The sequence below is a fragment of the Mesocricetus auratus genome, unplaced genomic scaffold (assembly GCF_017639785.1).
Source record: "Mesocricetus auratus isolate SY011 unplaced genomic scaffold, BCM_Maur_2.0 Super-Scaffold_15014, whole genome shotgun sequence".
Taxonomy (NCBI): domain Eukaryota; kingdom Metazoa; phylum Chordata; class Mammalia; order Rodentia; family Cricetidae; genus Mesocricetus; species Mesocricetus auratus.
Genome location: NW_024429186.1, coordinates 2,211,147 through 2,226,185, shown reverse-complemented (window position 1 = coordinate 2,226,185; position 15,039 = coordinate 2,211,147). Strand labels below are relative to the sequence as shown.

The following is a 15,039-nucleotide window of genomic DNA, read 5'->3' as shown; positions in this document are numbered from 1 at the left end:
ATCTCACTTGCTCCTTCTCTCTCTCTCTCTCTCTCTCTCTCTCTCTCTCTCTCTCTCTCTCTCTCTCTCTCTCTCTGTCTCTCTCTCTCTCTCTCTCCCTCTCTTTCTCTCTCTCCATATGTGTGTATGTATGTATGTATGTATGTATATATCATTTCTCCTATTTATTCTCTCTGCCTGCCCGCCCTGCCCATCCTTTCTCCTGCCTCGCTATTGGCCGCTGGGCTCTTTATCAGACCATCAGGTGTTTTTAGACAGGCAAAGGATCGCAGCTTCACAGAGTGAAACAAATGCAGCACAAACAAGAACAAGACAGCTACATTGTTTAAGGAAAAAAAAAAGATGTTCCAGAGCATAAACAAATGCAACCCCCCTTAAAATAATATTCTGCAATGGAGACGGCTAAGCTGAAGGAGCCTGCAATCCATGGCGATGTGGAGGGGGGAGCTGCCCAAGAAGCAGACACAGGGGGACAGCCAGGAGAAGCCCGTGTGGCAGGAGGCTGCAGCACCATGTGCGAGGGCATGGGACCCATCTCAATGACAGAGCCGGTGGCAGGCTGCAGCATTTGGGGCTGTGGTGGGCAGCAGGAGGTGGCGGCTGCTGGGCTCCTGAGACTGCAGAAGCCTGCAGGGGCGGTGTGTCCGGTAGTGGTGGCAGAAACAGCCACGGGGCTGGCATGATGTCGTCGCGTTGCACATTGGACACCAGAGGAAGCATTTATCTAGACTGTTCTATTTTTAATTAGAAAAAAAAAGCGGGGGAGTCAGATATTGGAGGTCAAAACCGGATCGGTCAAGAAAGCAGGAGAGGAATGGCCAGCTGACCCTCTCTGTCCACTCTTCCCAGACCCAATAGACCTGAGATTCTTCCCATGCCCTGCCCTCCTCTTTCCGGTTCCTCTCCATCACATTGTAACCTGAGTGCTCCAAGTTCTCTATGCCTAATTCTGGCCAGCTAAGTAGCTAATTTGCCCCATCCCCCCCATTCAAGGTTAATTGTTGTAGAATATTATTTTTAAGATGTGTTACATTCATTTACGCTGTGGAATGCATTTTTATAATGATGCAAAAATGTGCCGCGCTCTTACATGTTGCAATTGTTTAACCCTGTGAAGCTTTGGTCTAGGAAAGTTCTGAGTGGCAAATAGTGAGGCAGGAGAAAGGATAGGCGGGGCTGACAGAAAGGAGTAGTCTAGGCTCAAGGGAAGAGGGAGGAGCGAGAATAGGAGATGGAGAGGAGGACACCAGGGGCCAGCCACACAGCCAGCCACAGAGTAAGGAGAAAAGAAAGATACATAGAATAGAGAAAGGTAAAAATCCCAGGGGTAAAATATGGTTGAAGAGAAATGGGGGGTTGAAGAGAAAAACTGGCCAGGGGCCGGGCGTTGGTGGCGCACACCTTTAATTCCAGCACTCAGGAGGCAGAGGCAGGCGGATCTCTGTGAGTTCGAGGCCAGCCTGGTCTACAAAGTGAGTTCCAGGACAGCCTCCAAAGCTACAGAGAAACCCTGTCTTGAAAAACCAAAAAAAACAAAAAACAAAAAAACAACAACAACAACAACAAAAAAAAACTGGCCAGACACAAGCCAAGCTAAAGCCAGGCATTCATAAGTAAGAATGAGTCTGGGAGCTGGGTGGCAGGCCCCCAAAGAGTTTAAAAAAAAACACAACTACAATTAATTTTATTATCAGTCTTGGAGTGTCACTGTAAGATCAAATATCCTGCAGCATTTCCCCCTTTTTGTCTAACTAAAAGTGATAAATGCTTCACTAGGCCTAAGTGTTGGGAATGCAGATGTGTGTCACTATATCAAACATTTTACTTGGCTTATAGGGATCAAATCTAGGTCGTAATACTTGAGAGTCTCATGAGGAAGAAAATACATGATTGTAGACCAGGCAGTGTGGCAAGTGCCATGAGCTTGGAAGGAACTTCCTTTCTCCTCCTTCTTTATCTCAGACTCAGCTCAAACATCTCAACCTCCCAGAGTCATTTACCCTTCCTCTGCCTCCCCATCCTTTCAGAGTAGAATGGCCCTCCTTGTAAATTCCCTCAGGGCTTGCACCCTTGTGGAAGAAACATTGTGAGTTTTCCCACTACTGTAAGAAGGTGAGAGCACTATTAGGAGAGGTTGCATGGTTTTTAATTATATTCTGAAATACCAACCTGACTGCCCAGGCTACAGTAAAAGACAGCTTCATTTACCATTGTTCGCATTTCAGACTCAGAAATGAATTTTGATGTGGCCACTCACCGGGTTTATCCTTCTACAATCCGTGGGCTATAAGACATGGGCCCCTCATCGGGAACCCCACCCAACACGCATGTTTCTGGGAATTTATTCAGGCCTCTGTAGCTCAGTTGACTCAACTTGGGAGACAGGAACTGGAAGTAAAAGAACAACATGATGTTTAAACCTCACTTCCCAGTGACCATAAGTGAGTGTGTCTGGCACCTTCAACTGCCTGAGACTCCAGAGGGATCATAACATAATTGTTTGTATTAAACAGAGTTAGACCGTCATTTCTGTGAGTAAGTGAAGCTGACAGGTTATAGTAAGTAAACAGGCATGAAACTGAATCTTAACCACCTAGTGTAAGCTGCACAGACTTTTTTTTTTTGAGATAAAATGGATACTTTGGAAATTGCCATAAGGATACAGGGACTTGTTTTAAGTATGGTATAGCCAATTGTCCTCTAATTTGCCTGTCATCGTCTATCTAAACTTTTCTGGTCCATGGAGTGATTCCCTGTCTGTACAGAACTAGGAAACTTTTGTTTTCCCATAGCCATTTAATTGTATTCTATGGTGTTGTTTTGCTCTGTGCCCAGATGGAAAGTCAGAACTGTAGCTGTCTTGATGACTCTTTCTGTTACTGTGGTGAAATACCCTCATAAAAGCCACTTATAGAAGGGCTACTTGGAGCTAGAGAGGTAGGTCATGGTTAGAATCCACAACCACTAATTTACTCAACCAGCATAATCCCTAACAACAATCTACAGACATTCGGGCCTTATTCCCACAGGTAATTGTAGTCTTCACCCCTCATCAAGGAAACCTCTCTCTGCAGTAGAGAGAGACCACTACAGAAAACCACAGCCAACAGAAATGCAGAGCTGTGAAACCCAGTCCCAGTGAGTACATCTACTCCTGCACTTAAGGCCCAGAGAATACTGTAGAAAAGATGGTGTAAAGATCATAAGAGCCGGAGGATCAGGGAGTCTTCCTTGAGAGTGTGTCTCCTAGGAATGTCAGTCAGCCACACCCATGAAGTCTCACCAACATGAATGCCCAAATGTGAGCCAAACAAGGACAGCAGCACCAATTCAGCAAAGTGACAGGGAAAAGCCCGTGAGGCCTCAACTCAACACAGAGAACTACAGGCAACTAAGGAAAACTAGGAGCAGAAAACATACTCATCCCCAAGGACGAGGCTACCAATTGGTTGTCCTGCCAAATGGTCAGTATGGAAAACATACATATAGCCGCGATGCATGCACGCGTGGTGGTGATGCTCCTCTTTGATCCCAGCACTCAGGAGGCAGAGGCAGGCGGATCGCTGTGAGTTCGAGGCCAGCCTGGTGTACAAAGCGAGTTCCAGGAGGACAGGCTGCTCCAAAGCTACAGAGAAATCCTGTCTCAAAAACCAAAAACGAAACAAACAAAAACAACAAAAAGAGGAAAACATACATACAAGTAATATTATGCAAACTGAACAGGTTGCATTCAGGAATGTGCAGCTTCCCAGAGGGCAGGGTCCATGCCACACATTCCTTATCAGAGTTCACACTTCCGACGCACAGGACTCACATGCCTTAGCTCCCCCGAGAAAGTCACTTCCTGCATGTAGTTGTTCTCTCTGCTTCCACAGGCCACAACGCTGGTCTTTCTGAGTAGGGACTGATCAAGCTAGGGTAAATGTGGTGCAGGGAATTTGACTATCCCCCAACCCCCAAGGAAATGAACTTCAAAGTCCTCTCTTGACTCTTAGTCCTCCTGGGTCCCGAGCTGGGATGGCTAATCATGTGCTGAAGGCATCCGTGTGACTGTCTCTGGTGCAGCTCAGAGTGGCAACGGCAAAATATACGACCTGGGGGGGGTGTCTCTGTTGAAACCGACAGTTTGGCCTCCACTTGAGGTGTGTCTTAGATTCCCCAACCATAACTGATGGCCAAGGGTAGACAGCCAGTTTGTAAGTTTACCAAAGTCCAGCAGTTTTGAGCGTTCTGGTCAGATAAACCAACAGGGATCATCAAATTTGAGGAGGCAGATCTGAAGAGAGTAATCAACTCACGGCGGGCATTCAAGGCAGGGAGTTCCAGTGCTGACAAGGGACGCAAACCAGATAGATGCACACGATGAGGATTAGATCTAAGAGCGCTAAGGGGGACGTTCTCCCAGAATTAGGCAGAAACGGGACGTTTCTCTCAGTTCTGGTCCGGGTCATCTGTGGCCAACTGTGGCCATCTGGGGTTGACTTCCAGCCTTTTCTGTAATCATGATCTTGCTTAGTCTGTCTCCCCGGTCTGCGTGCTCCTCACTCGCGCGCCCCACCCCCACCCCACCCAGGCATGCAAGCCACCTTCTAGTCGTAGGCTAACTTGCTAACCACAAAGGAGGCCTCTGAAACGCTGGGCTGGCGTCTCTCCTAAAAGTCCCGAAGCCCTTTCTTTTCAGGGTCTCCTCCCCTCCCCCACCAGAGGTTTATCAACAGCACAGCTCTTCTGCATCACTGCTTGAGTGAAAACACAGGGGCAGCCCGGCTGCCCAGCCAGGGGGCCACAGGCTTGGTGTTCTGTGAGGCGTGGGTGCCACAGAAAGGGACAGCCGCCCGCAGGTGCTGCTTTCGGTTTGTGGCTTGTCAAGTTCGAGGCAAATTTTGTGGTGCTAAGCAGGTGAGCAGCCATTTGCTGACCCGCGCGGAAGGGGAGCATCAACCCCGCGGGTGCCCCGCGGCAGACTCAGCCGAATGTCCTCTGAAACTACCAGTGCGAGGTCCTGCTCCTGCGCAAGCCAACTAAATCTCCAAGTGAAGGTGGAGGCCAGGCAGGTCACCTTTCCAGAGCCCCCCCGACTTACTTTAATGTGCTGCCGGCTAGGCGATCACTGTTTCAGGGGAAGACGGGTGGAACACTGGGTAAAGAAAACAGACCCTTGCTGCCAGTCAATATTTATCAGGTGGCTGACAACTTACTGAATGCCAGCTAGCGTATGTGCCTCTTCTGTTGAGTTTTTAGGGTTGCCATAGCAAAACACCGGAGAATAGAAGGCTAAAATAGCAGGAACTCCTTGCTGAAGGCCCCAAATCCTAGACACAGTATCAAAAGACGCAGGTTTCTTCTGAAGCCCCTCTTTCTCTTTGGCTTAAGTACGGTGTCTTCTCCCGGCACTGTCCAATACTCCTTTCTCTGTGCCTGTCTGGCTCTCATAATCTCCTCTTATAAGGGCGCTAGACACGTTGGATTAGGGCCCACTCTATGCCTTCATGTAGTGTTTATCACATCTTTAAAAGCCCCGTCTCCAAATACCGTCACATTCTGTAAAGGGCTGGGAGTGTGGATTTTGTATGAATTTAAGGGAAGCATTCAGTTGTCCTTCCATGTCAAGGCATTGTTCTAAGTGCATCTGTCTGGGCTGTAGGTGTAGCTGAATAGGACAGGGCTAGCATCTTAAGGCCCTGAGTTTGAAACCCAGCATGTCTCTCTCTCTCTCTCTCCCTGTCTCCCCCTCCCTCCCTCCCTCCTTCCCTCTCTGTCTCCCCTCCCCCTTCCTCTCCCTCCCCCCTCCCGTGCGCGTGCGGCGCGCGCACACACACACACACACACACACACACACACACATGCCTTGACTACTTTTACACCTTTTTATAAAGATTTTATTTATTATGTATACATTATTCTGTCTGCATGTATGCTTCCAGGCCAGGAGAGGGCACCAGATCTTATCTCGGATGGTTGTGAGCCACCATGTGGTTGCTGGGAATTGAACTCAGGACCTCTGGAAGAGCAGTCAGTGCTCTTAACCTCTGAGCCATCTCTCCAGTTCCTACTTTTATACTTTTTAAACTATTTTTAACAGTCCTCTGAGAAATTACCACCGTGATATAAATGAAGCAACTGAGGTATACAGTGGTGACAAAGATAATGAACACACACTCTTTACAAACACATCCCCTGGCCACTAGCAGAGCTACTGCGCATAGAAGAAATAGCCTCCCTTCTCATGACAAGGTCCTTGGTCATCTTCGTTCTGCCTGCTCCTCAAGGGCCCACAAGGAGACGAGCCAAGGGTGAGAGGCACGCCCAGCCCCACACAGCCATTCGGGGCCCAGGCTGAAGGAGGAGGCTTCACCACTTTGTGAACTGCGACATCTGGAAATGCGTGTCCCTCTTGATCCCAGACCAAGGAAAAGGTGGACAACCGCACAGCTTTCCACTAATTCAGCCAGGCGACTGACGCGGCGGCACCTCGGAGTGTTGCGGCTGGGACCCTGCCTAGCTGTGTGTGGCTGGAAATGTAGGGAAGTTGCGGCGCACTCGTAGGCATTCGACACTTCGCCACAGTGCAGGAAGTGGTTCTTATTTCCTGGCTTAAGATGGCATCTCTTACGTGATTAAGAAGTGCAGCAGCAGCGACAGAATTTTTGGAGATTTGGGCCATTCCGTTGTCACCACCGCGTGCTCTTCCTGCCCGGCTCAGAATGCCTGCAAGCCCCCGAGGGTGTACCACAGACTGCTTAGCACTCATTCATCCTGGAGGGTGTCTGCTGGATGCTAAATAGCAACACCAAGCGTTAAGTGACTCCGGGAATCTCCAGGTTGTAACACGGATAATTACACTGTTTATGAGGTGTGCTTATTAAACCATTAGGTGAAGTATCTACCACCACCTTGGGGATAGAAAGAATCGTGCTCGATGCCTAAAATAGAGGACTGATTGATGCATTATGTGTTGCTAATAATGTAATTTTTTTAAAAGCGTCTCCCAAGTAGTGTAGCACATGAGCTGTGAAAAGCTACAGTTACACCATTAATGGCAGTGCTTTGCAGTTTCTGGAATTCTGCCATTGCTCCAGGAACACGGCTGACAGGTTGGAGGGATGGTGAATTTTCTTTCTTTCTTCTCTTTGTGATAATCCTGACCGTGGTTGTTTATTGACCCACAGTGTGAACAAAGTCAACACCCACGGTTGTTCCTGGAACTTGGCAAGTGATGGTATTTCTCAAATTAGACAATTACTTTTTTTAATCTCCACCCTCTTCTTAACTGTGTCTTACAATACTGGGTCTTCTGCAAATGCTCATGCATATGGTTTGCTATCACTGTGATTGGAATGCTTATGGCCTCCAAGTTTTTATACTGAAGCTTAATCACCAGTGTAATGGTATTATGGGATAGCAAGATGGCTGTGCAGGCAAAAGCCGGAGGACCTGAGTTCGGTCCTCTAGACTTGCATTATGGAAGGACATTGACTCTCAAACTCTCACAGGTCCTTTACAGATGCATAGTGATTGATGCTCTTGCTCACTCCTACCCCCAAATGAACAAACAAACATAAATAAATAAATAGATGTAATCAGGTAGCACCCTCAAAAGTGAGATTTTTCTTGAATAGAAAGGATCCCCAGAGAGGTAGCCTGCGACTTCTAACATGTGAGGAAGCACCAGAAGACCCTGACTATGACCCAGGAAGTGGGCTATCTGTGGTCCAGGAAGTGAGCCTGTCTGTGACTCAGGAAGTGAGCCTGTCTGTGACTCAGGAAGTGGGCTATCTGTGGCCCAGGAAGTGAGCCTATCTGTGACTCAGGAAGTGGGCTGTCTGTGACCTAGGAAGTAGGCTGTCTTTGACCTAGGAATTAGGCTGTCACTACTACATGTGCCTTGACCTTGGACTTCTCACTTATAGAAACTTAGGAGAAAGATGTGGTGCTATAAGCTGCCCAGGAAGATGAATGTGCCTAGAGTGGGAACTCCCTTCTCATGCCTGCCCATATGTGGGGCTGCTTCGCTCTGGTCCCCAGCAAGGACTCACTGACGGGATCTCCAGGTACCACATTCTAGTTCTTCCCAACCTCCATCCTGCACCCTTGTCGTGAGCTCACGTTTTCCATACAAACAAAACTCAATAAAGAGATACAGCTGTGCAAACACCGACAAATCCACCCTATGCCCCCCTCTGTCCTCAGGACAGAGCCCCCTAAACTGATCGCCTCAACCAGAAGCCTAAGCCAAGAGAACACAGGAAGCAGAGTAGACCAAATAAAGATAATCAGTGATAGAAAGTAACCAGCCTCGAATGAGACCGTCCCGTGAGCTGGGTGCTCTCCTCAGATCTTTGTGCGTTAATCCATTTAACCCTGCTGTAACTAGTAGGACTTACTACTAGTAGTAACTCTTGCACCATGGTAGTCGCAACTGTAACATAGGAGTAGCTTTCACGGTCATCCCTTATCTTACAGGTAAGGTTCCTCAGGCTTGGGGAGAGCAGGGAAGCTAATAGGAGCCAGCTGAGAGCCTCCCAGCCAGAAAGAGACAAAGGAACTCCACGGCCACCTGTAGAGTGTGGAACGTTTGGACTGGCAACCAACAAGGAAAACCAAACAGGGTGTGTGTGTGTGTGTGTGTGTGTGTGTGTGTGTGTGTGTGTCCATGATTGGCAAGCGGTACCCTGGTACGACATTTATGGTATTGACTTCTGTTTAAGGTCCAAGGGGGAAAATGAGGTTGCCTCATCAGAGAGAGACCAGATGCAGATCCCAGCGGAAGCCCCACTGCAGTAAAATCTCTCAGGTGTTTGTAGTGGCCAGCCAAGCTTTGAAGTCCTGGCAACAGTAGAACCAGCATGTCTATGGACACACACAGATAAGCCAGTGCTGGCTTTATGGAAAAAAATGACCTGAAACAAAAGGCCTGGGCTTGCATTTGTCCACTGGAGATGCATTAAGAGAAAGCAGCAAGGCTGGCCTTCAACGTGGGAAAAGTCAGACTTGAAGAAATGTGTGCTTATCAGTCTTTGTGGAGCCAGAGGCCTGGAACTGTGACGGGGGGGGCGAGGGGGAGCCATCGCCGCCACCGTTATGGAAGATTCATAGCGATGAGAATAATAATAAGAAAACGCATGCACACTGTGTGCTCCCCGCTGACGCCTGAGTAGGAGGAACTGCTCCCTGTAAAGTCGATGCCTCGTTTCAGAACAAGCTAGTGACACATCAAGCCGCCATCTGCGCATCCCTGGCTGATCCGAGTGGGGCACCAGCCAGGTGCGTCACTCTTCATCGGGGCGGTGCTGTGGGAGCTGAGGCTCCTGGCGAAGGAGAGCAGGAGGGGGGCAGGTCCGCAGGAGGCTTGATTTGGAGAAGCTGGGCCACCAGCTGCCACAACCCCTGTTCCGTTAGCCACGCCATAGCCACGAGTGTCCTGTCTAGAACCACGGTGTCCAGCCTTCAAGGATTTAGGGCCTCCTGGTGATCGTTTGACGACCAAGGAGAGTGTCACACGGAAAAGCAAGTGCCAAGCCTACCCGTCTATCTCAGAATCTCAGCTGTGGTCCTGGCAAAAGGGCAAGGTGACTCAATGCTTTATGAAGAGGCTGTGGCAAGCATGTGGGTAGCCCTTGCCTTGTAAATCCTTCACTGTTGGGACTTTCCTGTCCCTACAGGCTGACTGAAGCCCAATAACGGCTGCCTTCCCTCTCTTTCTGTGACATCATTCCACACACGCTGCCTTTCTTTTTTCCTGTCTCTTTCTGCAATGCAATTAATTAGCTAGGTTTGGTCGAGCCTGAGTTTATAAATTTGAACACCTAAAAAATGGCTATTGCAATAGATTTCCCTTTAAAATGACATTTATAATATACTGTGGACGTGGACAGCCTTTCTTGTCCCTCCCCCCACCCTGCCCCGTCTCAACAGTGTTTCTTAAACATCAGGCAGTATGTTTTAGTTTTGTGAGCCCATAGAACGCCTCTTGCGACTACTAATCTCTGCCACTGCCACACGAAAGAAGTCATAGATAACAGAGCTAGTGATGTCTCAGCAGGAGAGGCACTGGCTGCCAGGTCTGATAACCTGAGCTCAATCTCCAGTCTCCACGATGGGAGGAGAGAACCCATTCCCAAAAGTTGTTCTCTGACCTCCACTCCAAGGAGGTGTGCCCAAACTCACACAGCCACACAATAAATAAATATATTTTAAAGGATCCTTTAAAAAAAACTATCTACTTAGAAAAAAAAGAATCCATAGGTAGTACTGTACATGAATAAGCATGGATGTTTCAGTAAAACTTTATTTATAAAAACAGACCGCAGGCTTGCCAAGCCCCCTCCATTCTATTCAATGACCATATCCATTCAAGCAAGCAAACAGAAATGTAGTTATTTGATGAAACATTGGAAGGGAAGTCAGTGACTTTCAAGGGTGAATGTGTAGTCGGGTCAATCCACTGAAGGGGAAAGTCTGACAACTCCCTTTTCTGCTCTGCTTCTTAATGACTACTAGGAAAATGGTCTTGCCAGCTGTATGTATCAGTGACTCCAATGGAGAATAACTATAAAGCAGAATCACCCAAGCTCAGACTAAACTGTCGTTAGAAACTCAAGCAGATGAAGAGTGGAATATCAACACTGGTAAATGCCTAGATTTTTAGATTTCTTAAAAGCAAAACAAAACAAAAACCAAGAAAATGCTCTTGGAATAGTGAATTATTTGTAGAGGAATACTGCAGCTATTTTCTGCATCCGTTGCATACACCAAACAACAACAAAAACAGACAGGCAAGCAAGAACAACAAAAACCCATGGGCTAGAGAGAGAGAGATGGCTCAGTGGTTAAGATCGATGACTGCTCTTCCAGTTGAAAAGAAAATCCCTCTCAGGGATTTGTGGAGATGGCTCAGAGGATGCAGTGCTTGCAGCGAGAGCTTGGAGCCTGAGTTCTGATTGCCAATACCCACAGAAAAGCTTGACAGGGTGGTGTACACCCGCAACCCTGGCTCTGTGTTATGAAGACAAGTGGTCTTATTGGTCAGCCAGTCTAGCTCAACCAGTGAGCTCCAGATTCAATTAGAGACCTTAACTGGAAAAAAAATACAGTGGAGAGCTAATTGAGGGGGGAAATGCTGCTTTGGCCTCTTGGCTCTGCACAGACACACGTAACCACACTCACACATATACACACAGTTAAAAAATATAAAAAAATATTAATGCTTTAAAAATCACAATCCTATTCAGTTCTGAGTCCAAGGATCATCCCGGTTATTCTTTTGGTCTGGGCTAGGCTTTGGTGACACGCACGCCCGCTCAGAGTCTGTGGCCAGCAGGCTGGTTGGTAGGAGCCGGGATGGTCTAGGAGGGCTTTCTCATCCAGCAGACAGGCGCCCACCAGCTAGGTAATGGGAGCCAGAAGGGGCAGCTGTACATCTCGCCACACCGGTTCTCCAGCAAGCTGGCTTTACCACTTTTACACCACAGTCACAGAAGAGGGTCGACCAGAAGCCCGGAGTCCTGCAGCCTACATTTATGACCTTCGTACTAGCTGCATTCTGTGCCCAAGCAAGATGCGAGTCTAGCCCATGCTCTCAAACTAGGGAAACAAATCATGTCTCTTTCTGGGAAGAGTGCAAGGCGCGGATACACACAAAACCAGCACTGCAGCCCACTGGCCGCAGAGCCTATGAGAACAGTCGGAGTAAAGGCAAGGCAGGCAATCTGATTGGCGGTTACCTTCATCGACTGGGGGGAGCAAACTACAAGCAGGATCGATGAGGGCTTTCGCAGTGTGCAGCCTGCTCTTACCATTGGGTGCACGCAGGTCTTACTTCTGTCCCGTCTGCAGCCTGTCCAAACCCCTGCAATTTTCCCCGTGTGCCCCATTGTGCTCACTGATCAAGAAAGCTCTGGATGCGAACATTCAGGCCGACAAAAACGGGAATTGGGATGTCACTCTCTGATTGACAAGAATTCTTTTCACTTTTGACAGAAGATTTCATTGTGGAGTTCCTTAAAACAGCGAGTTCTCTATTCAGCGTGTGATTTGCTTTACGCAAATCTGACATAAAAATGTTCTGGGCCCTCCTATCACGTGGAACGCCACACATCCTTTATCCAGCTGTGGACTACTCCTGGGTGTTCGAAAGGATACTCTTGGCTTGGCTTCTCCTCACCACAATTGTATATAGAAAGGGGTCAAATCTACAGCAGTGGTGCCTTTACTGTTCTTTTTAGGGAGTAAATCCACCAAGGGGCTTGAGGACAAATGTTGGCCACAGGGTCAGGGGCTGTGAAGTGTTGCTTCCACTTGGGAGGGGAGATAGCAGGGTTCTAGAAATGACTATAGGCTTGTAGCCCGTCATAATTTGAATTCTGTTGACAGCCATTCTCTTTGTTAAAGCCCAAGCTTTTAACTCTTCTTGGTGTGACTCATGGTACCTCTTGTGTTTGCCTGTGCACAGTTCTACCTGTTAATAAGTGGTTTCTCTGGGTCTTCATTTTCTTTTCTTTTTTTTTTTTGTTTTTTGTTTGTTTGTTTTTGCTTTTTGTTTTTGTTTTTGTTTTTTGAAACAGGGTTTCTCTGTATTGTTTTGGAGGCTCTCCTGGAACTCGCTCTTCTGGAGGTAGTAAGGGAAGGGGTGCTTTCTTAGGAGTGGTGGCTGAGAGTAGGGGGTGCAATTCTTTCATCTAAGACTTTCATCGCTAGAAGCAAGTACTTCTTATTCTACTATAAGCAAAATAAGAGCTTTTCCTCACAGCACACCCTAATGTGTACGGAAATGGGAAGACACCACAATGCAGGGAAACCTTTGAGAGCCTAGGCAAGAACTCAGAAGGCAGACATAGGACTCAGAAGGTAAGTCACAATGACAAAACAGAAAGGAAGCTAACCGTAGACTTGGAGGAAAGTTCTAGAATCCCACAGATGCTGAATCCTAAGGGAAATCTAGAAATACAAGAGAAGGGTTGTTGGGAAGATGCACACAAAAACATTGCCAAAGCACTGATCCTTGGGTACCATGATGAACACATGTATTTTTTCTCTCCAATACCCATTTTCATTTTTCTCCAATTATAAAATTAGCATGAATTCTTCATGTCAGAACTTTTTTTTTCAATATTTGAGAAAGAGCCTACATTTCTTTTTTAAATTTTTATTTAAATTAAAAACACTCTTACATACCAATCCCAGTTCCCTCTCCCTCCTGTCCTCCCATTCCCCCCACCGACCCCCAACCCACCCTACCCCCATCTACTCCTTAAGGAAGGTAAGGCCTCCTATGGGGAATCATCAAAATCTGTCACATCATTTGGGGCAGGACCTAGGCCCTTCCCCCCTTGTATCTAGAGAGCCTATATTTCAAAGAACAGAATATAGATAGAAGGCTGGACACTGCTGATTAAGTCTGGACCAACCCACTGATATTGTGCAATATCTCAGAAGGTATTTTCTACAGGTCGCCTAAATTTGTAAGTCCAGGCAAACATCCCTTCCAAATGCAGACACAACCTAGACCATATGTCTTAAAACTACATGAGACTGAGTCTAACTTATTACAGATTTAATTAAGAGGCTCTCAGCATTGAAACCCTTACCAGCTCATTCAGTTGAGCTGGGTTCAAGTCCACAACTATTATTTATTCAGCACTGGGGAGTGAGAGGTGTCAAGATTCTTAAGACTTCACTTGATCCCTGTCCTTAAGAGGCTCAAAGCCGTGTAAATGAGGCAGCAAAGAACCAGCCAGATGATAAAAGGTCCCCAGCCAGTTCACTCCGCCCATCCCAGTCCGATTACCTCAATCCCAGAGACGTGAAGACGTTCAAGTAGCTCTTCAGTGGTAAGGCTGTTTACCGCCCCCGTTGCTCATCCGCGGTCACCACCAGCACAGACACCATCAGACACCATCGAGCTCTAGTTTTTATCCCATGGCCTCGACTTTTAGATCTTGTCCCCGCCTTCCCCTATCTGGTGGGGCGGGGTTGGGGTGGGGTGGGCAGGCTCACCCTTCAGCACGCGAGAGTATTCTGGAACGCTTCACATTGTTGAGATCGACCACGTCCTCCTGCTTTGCCTCTGCCGAGGTTCCGCGTCACAGTGTGCTCCCTTCCCAGCCAATGGCAACTGACCTCCCATACAGCTTTACGGGGCCCGCCCTGGGGTCTACTAATCGGTGTCTTCCCTTCCTAATCAGCTCCACAGAATAGAAGTCCAGAACCAGGAAGCATTAAGGAAGAAATGAATTCAGGCCAGGAAAGACTACTTGGGACATTCTCCTAAGCCTGGACCTGGGGAGGAAGGTTGAGATGTCAGAAGGGGCAATGGGGGAGGGGGCGAGCTCTGGAAGGAAGCATCCAGAGATGTCAGAAGGGAAAACTTGGGTCTGCAGTCCGCTCTGGGACTGATGAGCTGGGGGCGGTATGACCAGCAGCTTCCCCGCAGGGTCTTTCAGCCTAAGGAGTTTGAAGTGCACCTCTGTGTTCAGTGGAGATGATGGATTGGAGGGGGAGCTGTGGAGTTTGGGGTGTCGGGAATGGGAACCCAGATGAGCTGGTGATGGGGGAGGTCCTTCGGTGTCCATGTTTCTCTTATTGGCTGATGAATAAAGCACCGTGTCCAATAGAGGCAGGGAGAGAGGTGGGACTAGGAGATGAGGATAATTCTGGGAAGTGTAGGCAGACAGTAGACGCCATGTGAGACCCTTCTCTGGTAAGATAAGACCACGTGGAAATACTTAGATTAATAGAAATGGGTTAATAAGAAATGGGAAATAAATAATAATAAAATAAGAAGCCCTATTCATCAACCAACAGTTTCATAACGAATATAGCGTCAGTGTGTTTTATTTGGGGCAACTTATGGGGGACAAGAGGCTTTCTGGCAACAAGCTGGCTTGTTGCTGTTGCTGTTTGCCAATTTGTCACAAGCCAGAGTCCTCTGGGAAGAAGAACCATCAACTGAGAAAATGCCTCCATTAGACTGCCTCTAGGCAAGCTTTGCAAACCATGAAAAGTGAGCCAGTAAGCAGCACTCCTCCAGGGTCTCTGCAT

General features: G+C 47.8%; 2 long non-coding RNA genes across 2 annotated transcripts in view; one reads left to right on the top strand and one right to left on the bottom strand.

Moving 5' to 3' along the window:
* Positions 1-15,039, top strand: part of LOC110343612 — a 120,934-nt gene that overhangs the window by 76,295 nt on the left and 29,600 nt on the right. The window lies entirely within an intron of this gene.
* LOC121139194 lies at positions 307-14,038 on the bottom strand. The gene is made up of 3 exons (XR_005876044.1): positions 13,787-14,038; positions 2,258-2,388; positions 307-734 (listed from the first exon to the last, which is right to left on the bottom strand). It is a non-coding gene; the product is annotated as an uncharacterized LOC121139194 (long non-coding RNA).